The sequence below is a fragment of the Bos grunniens genome, chromosome 17 (assembly GCF_055505025.1).
Source record: "Bos grunniens cultivar Pamir isolate PY7600 chromosome 17, Bosgru_T2T1.0, whole genome shotgun sequence".
NCBI classification, from domain to species: domain Eukaryota; kingdom Metazoa; phylum Chordata; class Mammalia; order Artiodactyla; family Bovidae; genus Bos; species Bos grunniens.
The window spans coordinates 13,107,350-13,127,913 of NC_141181.1; the positions used below are offsets into that span (position 1 = coordinate 13,107,350).

Here is a 20,564-nt window from a genome sequence, read left to right on the forward strand (position 1 = left end):
GGAAATTTGGTTTTTTTATGCAATATTTGGCAGTGTCCACCCTGCTTTACAGAAGCATGAAATGTTGTGAAATCTCTGCTGTTTACAAGGCTGCTCTTCAACTTACCCTTTGCTGAAGACAGCGATATACCATGCAAGACTAGTTTTCAGTTCTTTAGAAGCAGGCAAATCAGGTGTTGCTTTCAAGATAATAGTAAAGGGATGGCCCTGGTGGTCCAGTGGGTAAAAATCCTCCTTCCAGTGCAGAGGATGTGGGTTCACTCCCTGGATGGGAAACTAAGATCACACGTGTGATGGAACAACTAAGCCTGTGAGTTATGGAGCCTCAACTAGAGAAGTCCGTGTGCTGCAATGAAGACTGAAAAAAATAATAATAATAGTAAAAATATTTCTGCCTTTAAATAAAAAATTTTCTGAGACAAAAAGGTTTTATAAGGCAACTTTTCTTTCAAGGGATGAACCTCAATGCAGAAATGTTGAATTTGAAGGCTTGGAAGCCTTGCTTGCTGCAGTTCTGGCCAGCCCTCTGCCTCCATGCCCTTCAGCAGAATAACTCCTCAGTGTGCTGGTAGCCTCAGCGCAGGTGGGAGGTTGGAGCAGTTTGCCCTTGGCACGCAGGGACCCAGTTGCTCGCCCTTCTGTTGAGTCCCTTCTGTCGCTCCAGTCCTGTCAGGATACCTGGAAGTTGTCACAGAGATTTTGTTTGTTCCCTGTCTCAATGACCCCCATCTCTCTCCACTCTTCTCCAATCCACATGGGAGGGGACTCGGAGGAGAGAGGGGAGCGGAAGGGATGTCTTCGAGTTCAAGGGTGGCGGCAAGGCAACACCCAGAGGGGTCAGGAGGTCAAGGGCTGGGAAGTGGCAGGTGAATTGCATGATGGTCCCAGGTCTGTCGGGGAAAAGGAGCTTTCATCTTTAGTTCCAGCAGTTTTACACATATATGTGTATTATGTGTTTATATATGTGTTGGGCTTCCCTGGTTACTCAGATGCTAAAGGCGTCTGCCTGCAATGTGGGAGACCTGGGTTCGATCCCTGGGTCAGGAAGATCCCCTGGAGAAAGAAATGGCAACCCACTCCAGTACTATTGCCTGGAAAATCCTGTGGATGGAGGAGCCTGGTAGGCTACAGTCCATGGGGCCGCAGAGAGTTGCGTATGACTGAGTGACTTCACTTTCTAGGTATATATATGAGATCTGTGTGCAAGGCTCATGCTGGAGCCAGAGCTCAGGAGATGCAGGCAGAAGTGGTGCCTGACCCAGGCCTGACAGGGTGGGTGCAGGGCAGTGGCCAGAGTGAGCAAGTGAGCCTGACTCTCCTCGGGTTCCAACAAAACAAAGGCAGGATCTTCTCACTTTATTTTGTGGGAGAGCAGTGGTTGGATTGATGGAACAAGAGAATATGAGAAAGGGAAGAATAAAGAACTGTATTATCAGCATCTACTCAGCCAGGAGCCATCCCTGGAACTTCCCCACTTGTTTCCATGAGATCCATACATAGCAACATGAGATCCATACATAGTTCCCTTCTTGGGAACTTTCTGGAATGTGGCCATGAGAAAACTCTCCCAAATGCTTTGCAGAGAATCCACGAAACTATCTGCAGAAGAACATTCTTTGAAAGCTACCAGGGCTACTCCCAGCCAACCACGGACTAAAGCAGCCCTGCCCTGGGTGACCCGGGGCTCCTCTGATATCTGACCTCAACTCAGGGGCTCCCCAGACCCTGAGGCTAAGACCCTACTACTTGATGGCCTCCTCTCACCTTCACTTGGGGGTGTCTTGCATTGCATTCTGATGCCGCTCCCTATTTCCCTAAAGAGAAGATAATAATTCTTGCACGTTTGGTATGGTCTTGGTGTCCACATCTCAGTAGACCTAGACTAATATATGTTGTATTTAAGAGGATGTGTTAAACAGATTATAATTGGTCCTGAAAATATTGAAGATATTCAAATTAGATATGACCAATTTGCATGAAAATTCTCCAATTTACATTGACTATTTTAAAATCCATTCAGCCAAAGTGATCACAGACATTTTTAAAATTCTTATTTCAGCATTAATTATGGAATGTGTCATCAACAGATGACAGAATTTAGGATGAGGTGTGAAGAACCTATACAAAATTGAGGTAATGATTATTAAAGTGTGCGTGCTAAGTTGCTTCAGTTGTGTCCAACTGTTTGTGACTCTCTGGACTGTAGCCCGCCCATGGAGGCTTCTCTCTCCGTCGGATTCTCCAGGCAAGAATACTGGAGTGCATTGCCATTTCTTCTTCTAGGGGTTCTTCCTGACCCGGAGCTCACATCTGCCTCTCCTGCATTGGCAGGTGGGTTATTTACTACTAGAGCTGCATGGGAAGCCCCGTTAAATTGTGAACAACTCATTATAATGCTAATAATGATGATGAAGCATCTAGTGTGGCTCAGCTGGTAAAGGATCTGCCTGCAGTGCAGGAGACCTGGGTTTGATCCCTGGGTTGGGAAGATCCCCTGGAGTAGGGAAAGGCTACCCACTCCAGTATTCTGGCCTGGAGAATTCCATGGATTGTATTGTCTGTGGGGTCACAAAGAGTCGGACATGACTGAGCGACTTTCACTGGCATTATTCTAAATTCTTTTTGTATATTAATGTGTTTATTAGTGGATACAAATATTTTACAGAGAGAAGCTTCTAATTTTTTCTAGGATGATGAATTTCTATATTATTGCAGTAAGTTGATACATAAGTATGTACTGCTGCGGCTGCTAAGTCGCTTCAGTCGTGTCTGACTCTGTGTGACCCATAGACAACATATACCCACAAATGTCCTTTTACTGAAGTTCTAATGCATGTGAGATGAAATGAATGAAAATTAAAAAGTAAGGATTTATATATATATATAATATGCATACATACATACATACATGTATATATGGTATTCAGTACAGAACACAATGCAGGCATATAGTTTATTGTATGAATAATCTCTCCCATTAAAATGAACATGTTTTTCCTATCATTAGAACCAGGATTATATTCTCTAAGACACTGTTTCATAGCCTAATCTATTACATTTCCTTCATCGTGAGTGCGTAGGGATGCTTACTGAGAATACAGATTCTTGGAAATGATTTTCCCAGTCTGTTTCAGTTGTCTGAGGTGGGACACGGGAGTTTGCATTGTACCAAGCATCCTCAGATGATTCCCAAACACACTAAGATCTGAGAGTCAAAGCTGGCAGTTAAGAAGCAGTAATTGTCAATTTTCAAATGATGGCTGTTCTTGGCATCACATTTAGAGTTTGGTTATACATGGATTTACATTCACAGCATTCAAAAGAAATGAAATTCGTTTAGCCTGCAATGAGGACCAGTGGGGATCACGATCAGGCTGCAGTAGATGTTAGCAGTCATGGGATCCCGTTTCTCGAGGGATCAGAGAGGTGGGCTTAGGGGAACGACCCTGGACACAGCATCTGGGCCCATTTCATCTGTTGTCTCTGTTTGTGCATCAATTAAACCAAAGGTGTAGGGCAAGAACTGTTCAGTCTCTTCCTGATTGTCACCGCCCAGCCAGACCTAACATCATAGATGAACATGGCTGGCTGTGGGAGACAGTGAGGCCCAAATACTTGTTCACTACGGAAGTCATTTGGGAGAATACGAGGGTTCATGAAGAAACATAATGAAATCTTCATGTCTTCACACAATGAAAACATCAAAAGTGTCTGTGCTTGTCTGTGTTTTTTGCAAATTGTAAAATCCCTGTATTAAGCAAGTCTACAGAAGCCATTTTCCCAACAGGATTTGCCTACGTTGTGTCTCTGTGTCAAATTTTGGTCATTCTGCAATATTTCAAATTTTTTCATTATATTTGTTATGGTGATCTTTGATGTTACTTTACAATTGCTTTGGGGTGCCCATATAAAACATCAAATTCAAAAGAACTTTTGAAATTAATTTATTTATTTTTGGCTGTTCTGGGTCTTCTTCACTGCTCTCAGGCTTTTCTCCAGTTGCAGTGAGCAGGGGCTACTCTTTAGTTGCGCTGTGCAGGCTTCTCATTAGAGTGGCTTCCGTGTTGCTCGAGGGCACACGGGCTTCATTAGCTGTGGTTCGGGCTTACTTCCTATGGGCATATGGGGTCTTCTTGGATCAGGGTTCAAACCTGTGTCTCCTGCATTGGCAGGTGGATTCTTTACCACTGAACTACAAGGGAAACCCTAAAAATTTTCTCCAAAAATGTATGTGCTCTTACAATCATGGCTTCTAAAGGGAGTTCAAGTGCCCGGCTAGTATAGAAAAGCTGAAACAAGGAGCATATTACTTGTTTACACATCTCTTCATTTGGGGCCAGTTTGTTCAGTTGCTAAGTTGTGTCTGACTCTTTGTGACCCCATGGACTTTAGCACACCAGGCTTCCCTGTCCTTCACTATCTCTCGGAGTTTGCTCAAACTCATTGAGTCAGTAATGCCATCCAACTGTTTCATCCTCTGTCGTCCCCTTCTTCTCCTGCCCTCAATCTTTCCCAAAATGAGAGTCTTTTCCATGAGTGGGCTCTTCGCATCAGGTGGCCAAAGTATTGGAGTTTCAGCTTCAGTCCTTCCAATGAATATTCAGGGTTGGTTTCCTTTAAGATTGACTGGTTTGATCTCCTTGCTGCCCAAGGGACTCGATATTTTTTAAAGAAGCTGAGACAAAAGTTCAAAGTGAGAAAAACAAAGAGGGACAAAGACTAGGAAAAGAAAAGAACAAAGAAAGCAATCTCTGGTTGCTTGGAGATTTTTGTTTTTTTAAATACATCACCACCAGCAGTTGTCCAGAAAGAAGTATGACTCTATTAGTAATTTTCCATCCATTTTTTTCATATAAGGAAACAATTCTAAGATATCTGGTTGAATTGTCTTTCTGCATCCTGTATATCTGATGGTTTAAATTGAAGGAAAAATTTTAGAAAAGAGTCCCCCTAAAAAAAAATTCTAGGTATTTCTACTGAGACATTCTCTTTCTAGAACTTCTGAAAATAGATGCGCGCAACCACAGACAGAATTTACAGCTCTGGCTACAATGCTGAAGGTAAATTTACATTACTCTCGGGAGCAATGCGGCATTTGGCAGGGGACTATAGAATAAATGGCACATTTTTTTTTTTTAGGCCTGAAGGAAGTTCCAGTAGAGATTTCTGTCCTTAGAAATTACCTTGTGTTGTGTTATGGGAATTCATCAGGTCTATTTGGAACTTGCTTAAAAATTCCTTGACAAAAATGACAGTTTTATCAACTGCTTTTACTGTTATTTTGGCCCCAGAGGAGCAGTCGTTGGAAACACAAGTGTTTAAAGGACCAGACTGAAAATACATTTGAGACAAGCAAGCCATGACTAAAAGCACCTGGGGCTACAGAAACCTGGAGGATATGGGCTGAGTCTGGAAGCCCCACAAACCTACACCCATGAACACATTCAGTTTCTCCATCCTCCCCGCCTGATACCCAGGTGCAGGAACGATGGAGAAAATAACCTGATTATGTTAGGAATCCTGAACCATCCACATCACACTGCACCCAGACCACTGCTTTGTAAATTCCAAGATAAGCCAAATCAGAATCACACACATTCCTCGGTTTTCCTCTTTCTCTCTTCCTTCTACCCTCATATATTTGCTTATCTTTTAAATCAGTATATCAAGTCCTAGTCATAAACATCCATGGGTAGATAAGCACCATATGAATCTTTGGTTTTTTTTTTTTTTTTTGGCCGCACCACATGGCACATGGGATCTTAGTTCTCCAACCAAGGATCTAACCCACATCCCCTGCAGTGAAAATGTGGAGTCTTAACCACTGGCCTGCCAGCAAGCCCCTCCGTGTGAATCTTTAAAGAATGAAATAAGGTCCCTAAACTCAGGGAAGTTTAGAATATACTAGGGAAGGCAAGAAAGAACCCAGAGACAAAGCAATATGGAATATGTAACCCAAGAGACATCTCCAGGTGGTTGGCAAATGTGTTACTATGGCTCCAGAGGAATTACAGATGAAAGCGAAATGAATGACAGTTCTCTCAAGTTAAGATGGGACTTGAAAACCCCTGAAAAGGATGCAAGATCTAGCTGGGCAGAGGAGATAGAAGGGAGAGGATGGTTTTAGGTGTTAGGCCCAGAGTGTGTAGGGGAATACGAGGAGGTCAAGCTTCTGTCTTGCTTTCCTTCCCTTTTTGCCAACTCTAAACTTCCAAACTGAGCAACTAAGCACAGCACAAGCTTCCAAAGATAATCAGAAAATAATGGAACATAATTAGAAAATGTTGAGGGGATATATTGTCCTGACTGGATAGGGAAAAGGATTTTTTGTCTTTTATTCTGGAAAGTCCTTATGAGTCTGTGTTATTCATTGCAGATTCTGAATTAATAAGTGCTTTGTGGCTCTGGCCTGGCACTACATCAAGAAAAGAGCTACCTCCACCTTTTGGAATAAGAATTAATCCTATACAAGATATTAGGTTAGTATGTGTGGCCTTTGGTGGAAATAACAGAAAACACAGCTCAGAATAGCTTAAGCAATAAAGAACTTGTATTATCTCGTGTAACAAGAACTGCGGAGGTTGGGAATGTCCTCCAGGGCTGGTAAATGCAGCCATTTGGCAACAACATCATCAAGACCTGCTGCTGCTGCTGCTAAGTCGCTTCAGTCGTGTCCGACTCTGTGCGACCCCAGAGACAGCAGCCCACCAGGCTCCCCCGTCCCTGGGATTCTCCAGGCAAGAACACTGGAGTGGGTTGCCATTTCCTTCTCCAATGCAGGAAAGTGAAAAGTGAAAGTGAAGTCGCTCAGTCGTGTCCAACTCTTAGCGACCCCATGGACTGCAGCCTACCAGGCTCCTCCATCCATGGGATTTTCCAGGCAAGAGTACTGGAGTGGGGTGCCATTGCCTTCTCCATGACTCAGACTAATCAGGATTCATCTCTGAGTCATACTGAAGGAGGGAAGGACACCAGACAAAACAAAGGCAACTGTTAGCCAAAGAAAAACAAAGAAAGAAGGAAAAAAGAAAGGAAAAGAAGAGGAGGAGTTCTGCTAGGTGGATACGGTTTTAAAATCTGTCCACAGATTCTTTGATACTCCCCCCTTTTCAAGATCTGAACCCAGTTCCCCTCCACTTGAGGGCCATGCCACCAAGTAGCTGGTGGAGAGGCTGCCATAGTGAAGAACTGAGGCCTCCTGCCAACAGCTGTGTGAGCGAGCCATCTTGATGGTGGATACTGCAACTCCAGTCAAGCCTTCAGATGCCTGAAGCCCCCATCCACAGCCTGACTGCAAATAAATGCGAGATCCTGAGTCAGGACAACCCAGACCCAACTCTTGAACTCCTTCTCTCCAAAATTTGTTTTGTTTTTTTTTTTTAAAAAAACCACAAAGTTTTAAAGTGGAAGTGGAGTCGCTCAGTCATGTCCGACTCTTTGCGACCCCATGGACTATAGCCTACCAGGCTCCTCAGTCCATGGAATTTTCCAGGCAAGAATACTGGAGTGGGTTGCCATTTCCAATAGGTTAGATAACCAATCATTACTGGTATTCTTCAGGAAACCTGAGTATTCATTTTGTGTATGCAACTTGAGTGTTCATTTTGTATATGGAACTCATACTAGGTCTTAAAATTGTTTGAGTAAAGGGGAAAGAGACTATCTTGAGTCAGTTGAGTGAGATGGAAAGAATTTGGATCTCAGAATCAATAAAATTTTGGCCATGGCTCTGTCACTAAGAGACCATTATAAATATTAATAATTACACTTCTCCTGATCTTGTCATTCATTATTTCTAACATAAAGGAACTGACCTATCCAGTACCTTGTCTGGCTCTCAAATTCCATGGACATGTGAAATGCTTAAATGTTACTGTTTTAGGTTGTATAGCACAGCTTTAAGAACACCTGTTCTCAAAGTGGATACCTTGGATTCAAATCCCAGTTGAATCACTTATTTAAGAGTTATCTTTGGAGAAGCAGTGTTACCATTGGAAGCCTCAGTTTCCTCATAACTTTTTTGAGAGGATATTAAATAATATAATGCAGGTAAAGCTCTTAGCATGTGGTGGCATGCAGTGGGTGCTCAATAAATGCAGGCAATTGCTGTTACCTATATTATAGCAGTGCATAATAAATCCGAAGTGACAGAGTTGTATTTTTGTGTACTTGATAGTTTATAGTTCATGGGGCTTGTATATAATCAATATGTAATATGCATTTTATAGGAACGTGGAACACACTTTTCTTATTTTAAAAGTATAGACATTTATACATGGAGCCTTGCCTTCTAATTTATTGCTGGATTAGGAAGTCAATACTAAATAACACTCTCATCCCTACAGGAAAGAACAGTCCACTATGTAATGATCTATTTGTTTTTTTACATGAGTTTCTAGGAATGCTTTGCAGTGGAAAATTAGGTGACCTATATTTCCTTGATTCTCCTACAAGTCTGAAATAGTTGCTCCATTTTGTTTGCTTCAGCTGGATTTTTTATCAGTATAAAGATTAATAGAAATTTGGAGAAGGTATTGGCAAGCCACTCCAGTATTCTCGCCTGGAGAATTCCATGGACAGAGGAGCCTGGCAGTCCGTGGGGTCACAGAGAGCTGGACATGACTAAGCGACTTTCACCTCACCTAATAGAAACTTAAGTCAGTGTCTGCTTGTGCCTTAGGGTCTGCTCATTAATCATCATGTTCCTTGTCCACCAGGCATGCTGGGCCTGACTCTGCCAGTTTGGAAGCCTCTCTTTCCAGGCCTCCCTGACCTGAGCTGCTGGGTGGATGGATGTTAGCGTTCCTCTGACAGCCCGCTGCCTTCCTCGTTTATATCCAGAATGCTAAGCTCCCTTTGGCCCAGGTCAGTGTTCTGGGATGAGTTTCCAAAATCAATATCTGATGTCTCTATTTGCTCTGGCACCTGCCTGTTGCCTCGGGTAGGCCTCCACTGTGGCAACAGGGTGAGACTCCTCTGAGCTTTCCATCTTGTCGCTGTACAAGCAGGGTCACCCGAGGCTCCAGACGAGCCCTCCAGCTGGAAGCACGGAGGACGCTGGGCAGCACGCTCTGCCAGTGGGCATGAGCTGGACCTGGCACTCAGCAGTCAAGACGAGTCCAGTTCCCAAACCTCTTAGGTTCTGAATTTTCAAGTAAAGCTTTGTTCTGTGGGCTAAGATTTAAAAGTATGGAATAAGTTTTGTTATTGCTTTTCTCCGTGGTATTTGCCGTCATCAGTCCTTTAGAGGCATCAAGCAGTCATCCGAAAGCGTACTGTGTTCTGACTAACTCAATGGGACTGTTCTCTAAACCTTACTGATCAGCTTCACTCTGAGCTGAAAGCGTGATCCCTTGAACAGATCTAAATCTGGAATGAAATTATGTTGCTGCTTGACTTCTGTCCTCCTTCGTGCTCTAGTGTAGGTGGGTTAGGATCTTCTCTCTTTAGTTTCCAGGCGAGAATCCTGATTTTTGGACGTCATCACTTGGACGGTTGGGTTGGTTCTGCATTCCCTGCATTGCTACTGCCTGAGGGTGTGCACCTGCTTGATATCTGACATCTTTTGCATACCACTTCTCTTTTATCAGACAAACCATGCTCCTGCTGGGGAAAAATGCACCACAATTTACATACGTTGAAAATTTCCAAACCCTGCCCTCTGATCTTCTAATCTCAATATTCCAGAGGTTTTAGGAAATTCAGAAACAGTTTTGTTTGTATGAGGAACGCGTCTGTTTTCTATAATCTTCAGAAAATTTAAAATCCTGGCCCTTGAGACTTATTGTGACTGTATTCAAACTGAATATTTGACACAACAAACAGAGTGAAAAGATAAGCTATGGAATAGGAGAAAATATTTGCAACTCAAATACCTGATAAGGGATTAATATTCAGAATATATTAAAAAAATAAAAACAGCTTCTAAAACCCAATGGCAACTAAAAAAAAGTAACCCAATTTAAAAATGGGTTACATTTCTCCAAGATGATCTACAAACCACAAATACATAAGAAGATTCTCAACATCGTAAATCATTAGGAAAATGCAAATCAAAACCACAATGATATAATACCTGTTAGAGTAGTTACTATCAAAAAAACAGAACATATTGACTGTTGGCAAACATATAGAGAAACTGGAACTCTTTGCACTATCGGTGGGAACATGAAATGAGGCAACTGCTATAGCAAACAGCATGATGTTGCCTCAAAAAATTACAAATAGAATTCTCATATGGTCAGCAGTTCCACTTCTGAACCTCAGAAGGATATTTGTACACCCGTGTTCACAACAGCACTATACACAATAGCTAGGATGTGAATCAGCCCAAATAGCCATTGGCAGCTGAATGAATAAACAAAACGTGGTGTAAACATATAACAGAACATTATTCAGCCTTAAAAAGGATGGAAACTCTGACACACGCTAGATCAAGGATGAACACTGGGGACATTATGCTAAGTGAAACAAGCCAGTAACTGAAGACAAGTGTTATTATATGACTACGATACCAGGTTTCTGGAGCAGTCAGTTAACAAGCAGATGGTACAATGGGGTGGGGAAAATGGAAGCTGTAATTTAATGGGTAAGAGTTTCAGTTTTGCAAGATGAAAAGTTCTGGACACTGATTGCAGACACACGTGTGTGAATATACGTAATACCCCTGAACTCTACACTTCGAATTGGTTAAGATGACAAATATTCCATTATGTTATTTTACTGCAGTAAAAAATAATATTTGTGTTCCACATATCTACATATTATGTGTTTTTTAAATTTCCTTAGGAATGTCAAATCTTAGTGCAGATCATATCTTTAATTACCCAGCTTTACACCCAAATGGACTTGGTCCTCCATTCCTGCTAGCTAGTGTCTTGATCAGGACAGGCATAAGATAAGATATCAACACTCAAGGGTAGCTAAGTTAATGATTGACGGTGACCTTCTAGCACTAAATACATATTTTTATTGAGTGGGTTTTATGTAGCTGGACTATGCTCAGTGGGGAGTTATGAGTACTTCCCCTTCTTTTCCTTTGAGCAGGGAAAGTAGAGTTGGCCAAGCAAGATTACAGTTCTAGAGGGATGGAGGGGCTGGGCAGTGTTGTGCCTCTGTGTTTTCACAGGGGGCTCTCCTAAGTGTACAAGATGGCAATGATCATGCGCCAGGCTTTCAGCCTATAGAAACCTGAGAGAGCCCACCACCCGGGTAGGGGCGGAGGGCTGTTTCCTGTCTGCAGAGCCCTTCACAGCAGGGATATGGTTCAGCTGGTGCATGGGGCAGGAAAGGTATTCTTGCAGAGGGAAACCAACCACAGGACAGGCCGTGTGGAGTGTGAAACACAGGGAGGTGTCCAGCGAAGCAGGAGATTGAGGCATGAATCTCAAGGCATGAGGGGCAGGGATGAATGTGCCTTAGTCTTCCTGATCTCCCATTCTTGACAGAACATCCTGTTGAATGGAACTAGTTTTAAAAACTTGATGAGCGCACCTTAGATGGAAGGGGAAAGACTTGGGAGAGTTTATGTATACATATACACCAACCAGGTGGCGCTAGTGGTAAAGAACCTGCCTGCCAGTGCAGGAGACGCAAGAGATGGGGGTTCCGTCCTTGGGTCGGGAAGATCCCCTGGCGGAGGGCATGGCAAGCCACTCCAGTATTCTTGCCTGGAGAATCCCATGGACAGAGGAGCCTAGTGGGCTATAGTCCATAGGGTTGCACAGAGTGGGACATGACTGAATGACCTAGCATGCACGCATATACTTACACACATACACACGCACATAAAAAAAGGATTTTATCTTCAGAAAAATCTGAACACTGTAGTCTTCCAAGCTGCCTCATCTGGCAAGAGGTCTGTCAGTAATTATTTTTCTCAGTTGTATCAATGGTCCCTTTATCTGTTTCTTCCGAGACACCAATCTCAATTTTTCTGATAGGAATTTCAGGTCATTTGAAAAGCCAAACAGTAAGGATTTCAATTAAACAGAAGAAACCACAACAAAAACCAAAAAGCTCCTACAAAATTCAGCTTACTGCAGGAACATCTAGAGCAAATGTTAGGGGGTTATGGAACTTTCTGGCAGGGAACTTTCTTTCCAGAGGAGCTGAGCAAAAGAATTCTCTTCATACCCTGATTATTTGGACCTAGGACACCATGCAAGAAAAGGCCAAGAGTGCTGAAAGTGAAAGCTGGATGAAAAGCTGTGAAGGAGACCAGGAGACCGCTGCCTTCCCACTGGGACCAGTTTCCGCATCTGCTGCCACCCCTCCTGATGCTTTCCAAGGACGGAAACCGAGACCCTCCCTTCACACTGTGCGTGCGTGTGTGTGTTAATGCTAGAGTTAGTGGGGTGGATACTCTCCTGATTCCCAGATTCTTTTTGCCACGTGCCACTTCTCAAATCACCAATAAGCATTTGGAAGCTGTTGTAACACCCAATTCTACATTTCAGGAGGAAGCCTTGGTCTAAAATAAGAGGGATACAATATTCATAGCATTATTTACAGTTGTCAGGGTATGGAGCAACTCAGTGTGTCCATCAGCAGATGAATGGATAAAGAAGATGCAGTATGCATATCACATCTGGAATATTATTTAGACCCAAGAGGAAGGAAAGCCTGCCATTTGTAACAACATGGTTGGACTTGGAAGACAGTATACTAAGTGACATAAGTCAGACAGAGAAGGATAAATATTGTATGTTCTCTTATGTCCTGTTCAGTCACTCAGTCGTGTCTGACTCTTTGAGACCCCACAGACTGCAGCATGTCAGGCTCCTCTGTCATTCACTATCTTCTGGAGTTTGCTCAAGTTCATGTCCATTGAATCAGTGATGCTATCTAACCATCTCATCCTCTGCAACCCTCTTCTCCTCCTGCATTCAATCTTTCCCAGCATCAGGGTCTTTTCCAATGAGTCAGCCCTTCATATCAGGTGGCCAAAGTATTGGAGCTTCCACTTCAGCATCAGTCCTTCCAATGAGTATTCAGGGTTGATTTCCTTTAGGATTGACTGGTTTCCATCACTTAAATATGGAATCTTAAAAAATTATAACAGTACAAGGAGATCCAACCAGTCTATCGTAAAGGAGACCAGTCCTGGGTGTTCATTGGAAGGACTGATGCTGAAGCTGAAACTCCAGTACTTTGGCCACCTCATGTGAAGAGTTGACTCATTGGAAAAGACTCTGATGCTGGGAGGGATTGGGGGCAGGAGGAGAAGGGGACGACAGAGGATGAGATGGCTGGATGGCATCACTGACTCGATGGACGTGAGTCTGAGTGAACTCCGGGAGTTGGTGATGGACAGGGAGGCCTGGCGTGCTGCGATTCATGGGGTCGCAAAGAGTCGGACACGACTGAGTGACTGAACTGAACTAAACTGAATGAATATAACAAAAAGGAAGTAGACTCAGAGATGCAGAGAACAAATTAGTGGTACCAGCCTGAAGGAGGGACAATACAGAGGAGGGAGGCTGGGAGGTACAAACTGTTGGGTATAACATAGACTCAGAGGTGAATTGGACAACATGGGGAATATAGTTGATATTTGGTAGTGATTGTAAATGGAAAAATTGTAAAAAAAATAATTTTTAAATTTTAATTTAAATTTATTTATTTTAATTGGAGGCTAATTACTTTACAATATTGTATTGGTTCTGCCACACATCAACATGAATCCGCCACGGGCATACACGTGTTCCCCATCCTGAACCCCCCTCCCATCTCCCTCCCTGTACCATCCCCCCGGATCATCCCAGTGCACCAGCCCCAAGGATGCTGTATCGAACCTGGACTGGTGATTCATTTCTTATATGATATTATTTTTTAAATTGTATAAAAATTTTTAAATTTTAAAGTAAGGGCAATAGAAATCTCCACCATGCTTGCGAAAACCCTCAGGTAAACCCCAATGGGGATATCTGTTTCTACCTGTGAAGCCATGTCCCCTTCGGAGACTTCTAGAAAATGAAGTCAACCTTACCTTTTAAGTCTTCTATCTTTGGCTCTCCCAGCTAATAAGCTGATCAAAATTCTGGAGAGGATCAGTTCACTCCAGCAGGGCTTTCCACTGGACCTCACATCAGGCAGCCTAGAGTTTATCTTATATTCAGAAAACTCAGATTAAGTGCCGGGGCTGCTCCTTGCAATGCCTTGTTCTGGCTTCTTGGGCAGTTTTTGTGAGCCTTACTGCTTTGACCGCAGCACAGCTCCTGCAGGATTTTAGATTTTTGAGTGTGGAGCACAGAGGTATATGAATTTGACTGGGGAAACTGAAAATAGTTTGCCTGGCATGCTCCCAGTTTTTCTTTGTTCAAAGAACAAATTCTGCATATTTGTGCAAGCTGTGTGAGAAAGCAAAGACAGAATTACTCTTACTGCTTTGGATCACATAGTAAATGTGCCAAACACCAGGATGTTGACAAGACTTTATTGTCTTCTCTCTCCTATTAGTCCATAAATTCTTTAAAGGCAGTGTCTGTGTCGGACTCATTTTTGGTGTCTTGCAAGACAAGTGCCATACCTTACAAGTAGTAAATTACCCCAAAAGTTATGAACTAAGTGAATAATATTAATAGAAAAAAATAAACCTCGGGTATCTCAAGGTTGTAGCTTTTAGCCGACAGTACATGAGGCAGGAACTGTGCCCACCAAGGTATTTCTGTAAGTTTGCCTATCTGCCTCTGCCTATTAGAAGAGAAGGATCTGATAATTGGAAGTTTTGTCCTTACGTGAAAGACGTTTGTCATTTCTTTTTTCTCTGAATTGACTTCTGAGAATCAACAAGCTGGTTTGAAAAGCAAGTTGTATTTCTGAATCTGGAAAGAAAATTGGAAATTGCGTGTAGGCCTTTGGGAGTAAAGAGCTACTGATCTTTTGACCCAAGATCAGTGTGTGAGGAAATTTGAGCTGCTTCTCCAGGAGCAGTAATGGATTTGCAGCCATCTATCTGTGGTCCCATACTCATACATTTGCCCCATCACCATTGTGCTTAAACAATTAATTTTTTAAGCAATGGCTAGATGTAGAGGTACATGCTGAGCAGTTAGATCAGTGTGATTGGTCTATCTGAGGATTGAACCTGCAGTCATGACCTCATTAACATCATGTTCTAGTAAATAAAGCTCTTTGCATAAATATCTATCATATTCCTAAACCTTTCCATGAAGAAATATATATGTAAGGACATAGACATATATGGTTAACATTATTTTTTTCCTTTCTTTCATTTTTTCTATTTCCATAATTACATTTTCTTTTTTTATTTTTTAACTTTACAATATTGTATTGGTTTTGCCATATATCAACATGAATCTGCCACAGGTATACACGTGTTCCCCATCCAGGATATGGTTAACATTAAATAGTGCGTTCTGGGAGGGCCTCACTGAGTACAAAACATTTAAGCAAAGAACTGAAGAAGGTGAGGGAGCAACAGTTTCCAAGGCAGCATCCTTGTATCAAAAGTCAAAAGTGAATGGCCCTTGGGAATACACGGCAGACCATCTTTCCTCAGTTCTATGGTGACCAGTGAGTTGATTATGCATCAAGAAGTATCCAGTGGCTTGTCTTTGGCAGAAAGACAAAAAGTTGACATCTAAACATTTGCCTCTTCCCCCAACCTCATCCTCAAAGACAAAGGTGAAGACGGCATGCTCTGACTGTCTAGTGAAAGAGAATTTCCAAGAGAGTAAGGTGAGATGACCCCTGTGGTCACCGGCCCAAAGCCTGATGGCCCTCTCCCTCACACAGTGCCCAGATGAAACTCAAGGGTGAAGTTAAACTCCTTCACAGAAGAAATAGTCTTATTTGGTCCCAGGCACAAGTACCTAAACAAGTTCTCAATATTTTAACCAACTGAAGAAAAAGGAAGAGAGAAAACTTGAGCGGAATCTACAGAGGTGAATGGAGGTTTGCTGAGCAGACCTGCATATATCCAGGGGAAACTGTCAGGATAGTTGCACAGATGAGGTCCTCAACTGCCTAGTTTTGCAGATATTAGCAAGGGACCCCCTCCAACAGATGGAAGGCATCCACACGGCTGATGCTCTTGGTATGTTAATATTTAACAACGTTGGTGAATGACTGCTATATGCTAGATCCTGTTGCAGGAAAATGTAGCACACTGGAGGATGGTCACATCCTAGGTCTCAGGCGAGTCCCTGGGACAGGCCACCAAATGTAGATCTTTGGCTTCATGTAGGCCATAGTAAGGTGAAAGCAGTTTCATCTAGAGAGGTACAGATTCCAAAGACAGAACGCGGTCCATCTCAGAAGGTGAGTCGCCCCGAAATATGGTGTGGTTGACTTTTATGGGCAGAGCAATTTCATAGGCTAATGAGTGGGAAGATTATTCCAACTATTTTGGGAAAGCGGTGGAGATTTCTAGGAACTGGGCTACTGCCCACTTTTTGGCCTTTTATGGTCAGCCTTGAAACTATCATGGTGCCTGTGGGTGTGTCATTTAGCACATGCTAATGTATTACAATGAGTGTATATTGAGACTGAAGGTCTAGTGGACGTCAACTCGCCTGCCATCTTGGACCTAGTTGGTTCCACCCAGTTTGTGCTGTATCCTCAACAACTGTGTCATTCTTTTAAAGGCTGTGCCCTTCCCCCTTCCTGTCTCACTGTGATAAATGCTAGAAATGCAAACATAGATAACACATAGACAGTTCTTGTCAGGCTTGGATGAGCTCACCCACCAAGAGTTTATATGGTTCCCAGCTAAACTACACTGAATGCCACTAGCTACTTTTTGGTTTAGTCCTCTTAGATCTATAAAGTTGTGAATTAGGATAATAGTATAATAATCAGTATAATGTCAGGGTCACATGTATATAAAATACTACCCAAACATAACTTGAATGGAAGATGGAAGCCAGAATAAGTGGGATCTTACATCCCAAAGGTCTGTTTACTTTATAAATAACACAGGGCAAGGAAGCCCTATTTTTGGCATAAACACGAATATCTTTTTTGGTGGGGGGCATGCAGTGTAGCATTCAGGATCTTTGTTTCCCAACCAGGGATGGAGCCCATGTGCCCTGCAGTGGAAGCACAGCATCCTAACCACTGGACTGTCAGGGTATTCCCATAAACATGATTTTTTTTTCCTTTTGCTCAATTTTTGTTATTGTGCACTTAGGATAATATTAGACGTTAGCTGTTGTAGGCAGTGGAAACACAATACAGAATCTGCAGAAGCAGTCCCAGTCTTCATAGAACTTACAGCTTCAGGAGGAAGCACGAATCTTTTGATGAATATTTTAAGTTACTGTGTGAGCATGCTGACAAGTTATCTACCTTGAATCTGGAAGGGGGCTGATAACCATGTGCTTTAGAAGGAATATCCTTCTGGGCCCCCAAACTATCAATTTATTCAAATTTCTTTTGTTTTTAAGCACCTATTTCTCAACAAGAGTCAGATTTCAAGTCTTAAAGTGAAAACACAGCCAAAGGAGGTCAAAAGCTTTTTTCTGCTTTTGCACACAGGCCAGGTGACATTCCCTGGTGGCTCAGATGATAAAGAATCTGCCTGCAGTGCAGGAGACCTGTGTTCAATCCCTGGATTGGAAAGATCCCCTGGAGAAGGGAATGACTACCCACTCCAGTATTTGCACCTAGAGAATTCCATGAATGGAGAAGCCTGGCTGGATACAGTCCATAGAGTCACAAAGAATCATACACAACTGAGTGACTAACACTTTAACTATTCAGGTGACGTTCATGGCCTTTGGGGAGGGAAAAAACATTTTCTCTATTGCCTCCTAGGTTCTCTGGCTGGGGCCCTGTAAATTTAAGAGACAAAGGCAGATTAACAAGAGAAAAAGAAACACAGATTTATTAACATGTGCATCTCACATACACAGGAACACTAAGCCCTGAGTTACTCAAAGGGGTGGCCAGAATTTGGGCTTATATACCATCTCAAAAAAGAACAATAAATTTTTAAAGAACTGGCAAAACAGGAAAAAGACTGTATTTAGGGTGGTAAATTATAGGGAGATAAACATGTAGGGGGAGCTTCCCGGGTTATTCAGTGATAAAGAATCCACCAGCCAATGTAAGCGACCTGGGTACAGTCCCTGGGCCAGGAAGATCCCCTGGAGAGACCATGGCAGCCCACTCCAGTATTCTTGCCGGGAGAATTCCATGGAGAGCGGAGCCTGGTGAGCTGTAGTCCATGGAGGTCACAAAGTGAATAAACAAGAGCAAATATATAGGGGAACTTGTTCAGTCGCTCAGTCACGTCCGACTCTTTGTGACCCATGGACTGCAGCACGCCGGGCTCCCCTGTCCTTTACCATCTCCCAGAGTTTGCTCAAACCCATGTCCATTGAATGGGTGATGCCATCAACTATCTCATCCTCTGTCATCCCCTTCTCCTCCTGCCCCCAATCCCTCCCAGCATCAGGGTCTTTTCCAATGAGTCGGCTCTTCACATCAGATGGCCAAAGTAGGAGAACTAAAAGAAGATAAAAGCTAGTGAGTAAAGGTTGTTATGTAGATACCTCTGGTGCTGGGTTGATAAGGGTCTTGAGTTATCTCTGGCGATTAACTTCTGTCTTTCCTGATAGAGAGGAAAGGGGAAACCTCTTTACAAATTTATGTCCTGCTTTTAGGCAAGTAGAAGGGAGGATGGAGAACTTCTCTTGTATCTACTTCTTCTTAATTGCCTTCAGCTCACAGTAATCCTTCAGCCAAAGTAGCATATTTGGGGATGGCGTACTCTCCTATCCTTCACGTGATGCTTTCCTATAGTTATGCCTCTAGGGTCAACCAGTCTTTTTCCTATCTCCATAAGAAATTTAACCCATTTTAGATGTATTTGCTGAGTTTTGAGTCTCCAGTTGAAACTGTGCACTTCAGACTGAGACTTGAACCCACTGTCTTTTAACTGAGATTGTATCTGGTCTCAGGACTTTATGAAGCTCCATTTCTTGATGTCTCATGGCAGAAAGAATTCAGTGAGAGACAAAGTAATAGGAAGTAGATTTTTTAGAGAGAAACATCCTCCACAGACAGAATGTAGGCTATCTTAGAAGGCCAGAGCCATCCCAGGGTAAGAGGTTGTCAGTTTTCATAGGACTGGGTAATTTCATAGTGTAAAAAGTGGGAGGAGTATTCCAGCTCTTTGGTGAAACAAGTGGGGAGTTCCAGGAATTGGGTCACTGCCCACTTTTTTACTTTTATGGTCAGTTTTGGAACTGTGAGTGTCACTTAGCTTGCTGATGTGTTCAGTTCAGTTCAGTCACTCAGTCATGTCTGACTCTTGGACTGCAGCACGCCAGGCCTCCCTGTCCATCACCAACTCCCAGAGTTTACTTAAACTCATGTCCATTGAGTCGGTGATGCCATCCAACCATCTCAACCTCTGTCGTCCCCTTCTTCTCCTGCCCTCAATCTTTCCCAGCATCAGGGTCTTTCCGAACAATGAGTCAGCTCTTCGCATCAGGTGGCCAAAGTATTGGAGTTTCAGCTTCAGCATCAGTCCTTCCAGTGAATATTCAGGACTGATTTCCTTTAAGATGGACTGGTTGGCTCTCCTTACAGTCCAAGGGACTCTCAAGTTTTTTTTGAATACCACAGTTCAAAAGCATCAATTCTTCGGTGCTCAGCTTTCTTTATAGTCCAACTCTGAGGTGTTAGCGAGTGTATACTGAGGCTCAAGGTCTCGTTCACCCTCTGGGACCCATTTGGGTCTAATCAGTTTACATCATGTCCTTGGGCTATGTCATTCTTCTGAAGGTTGTGCGCTGTCCTGTTCCCTCCTGTTTCACAATGATCAAAGCCAAAACAAAATGAAAACAACCTCTCGCCTATCTTTCCAGCAAAGCATTGAGTTACAAGGAACTGTGCATATTGGCCTAATTACAGCCAAGTCATAATTACTGTGCTAAATGAAGTAGAAGTATGGGTAACCTTAAACAACAAGTTTAAAGTTATTTATATTTGATTTCAAAATACATTCTGGAATGACACCCAGCAATAGAACTAGCTGATACTCTAGTATTTATTACAATCTATAATAATTCTATTTGAATTTATTTTAAAGATAGTAGTGAATATTTACTAGGAAGATCTGATTCCGAAACTTCCTAGTTTCCCCCAGAGTCCTTTGATCAAGCTTTCCCAAGAATCTTTCTCCACTGAAGGTTGCGTTTACTTTATCTGGAACTTTCCTAAAGTAAGAAAGATGGTGAAGTCCTTGGGTATCAGAGCTTTCCTGTTCATGAAATAAATAGAAGAAAATTAGATATTAACTGGTCAAACAGCTGATTCCATCAGTAGTGATGAGCAATATAGAGTGACAACAAAAAGTTTTGATAGATTAACAGGAAAAAATGAGAAAAAGTCCTCAAGATTTGTTCTAGTTTAACAGAAAGTACTTTATAATCAGATAGTCCCAAAGTACCTGGCCTTTTATTAGCTGTCTGATTTGGGGCAAGTTACATGAGCTCGCTGATCTTCCCTGCTTTCTCCTTTGTGAAGACTAGTCCCCGCTTGTCCATATTGTTGTGAGGGTTAGACATATCTGTAAGGTACCTTGTTTG

At 42.6% G+C, this 20,564-nt stretch overlaps 1 long non-coding RNA gene across 1 annotated transcript in view; it reads left to right on the forward strand.

The window, feature by feature from the left end:
* Window positions 1-20,564, forward strand: part of LOC147355032 (uncharacterized) — a 141,393-nt gene that overhangs the window by 99,988 nt on the left and 20,841 nt on the right. The window contains exon 2 of the long non-coding RNA XR_015144170.1: window positions 12,155-12,319. This is a non-coding gene — a long non-coding RNA (uncharacterized LOC147355032). The remainder of the gene's footprint in view (window positions 1-12,154; window positions 12,320-20,564) is intronic.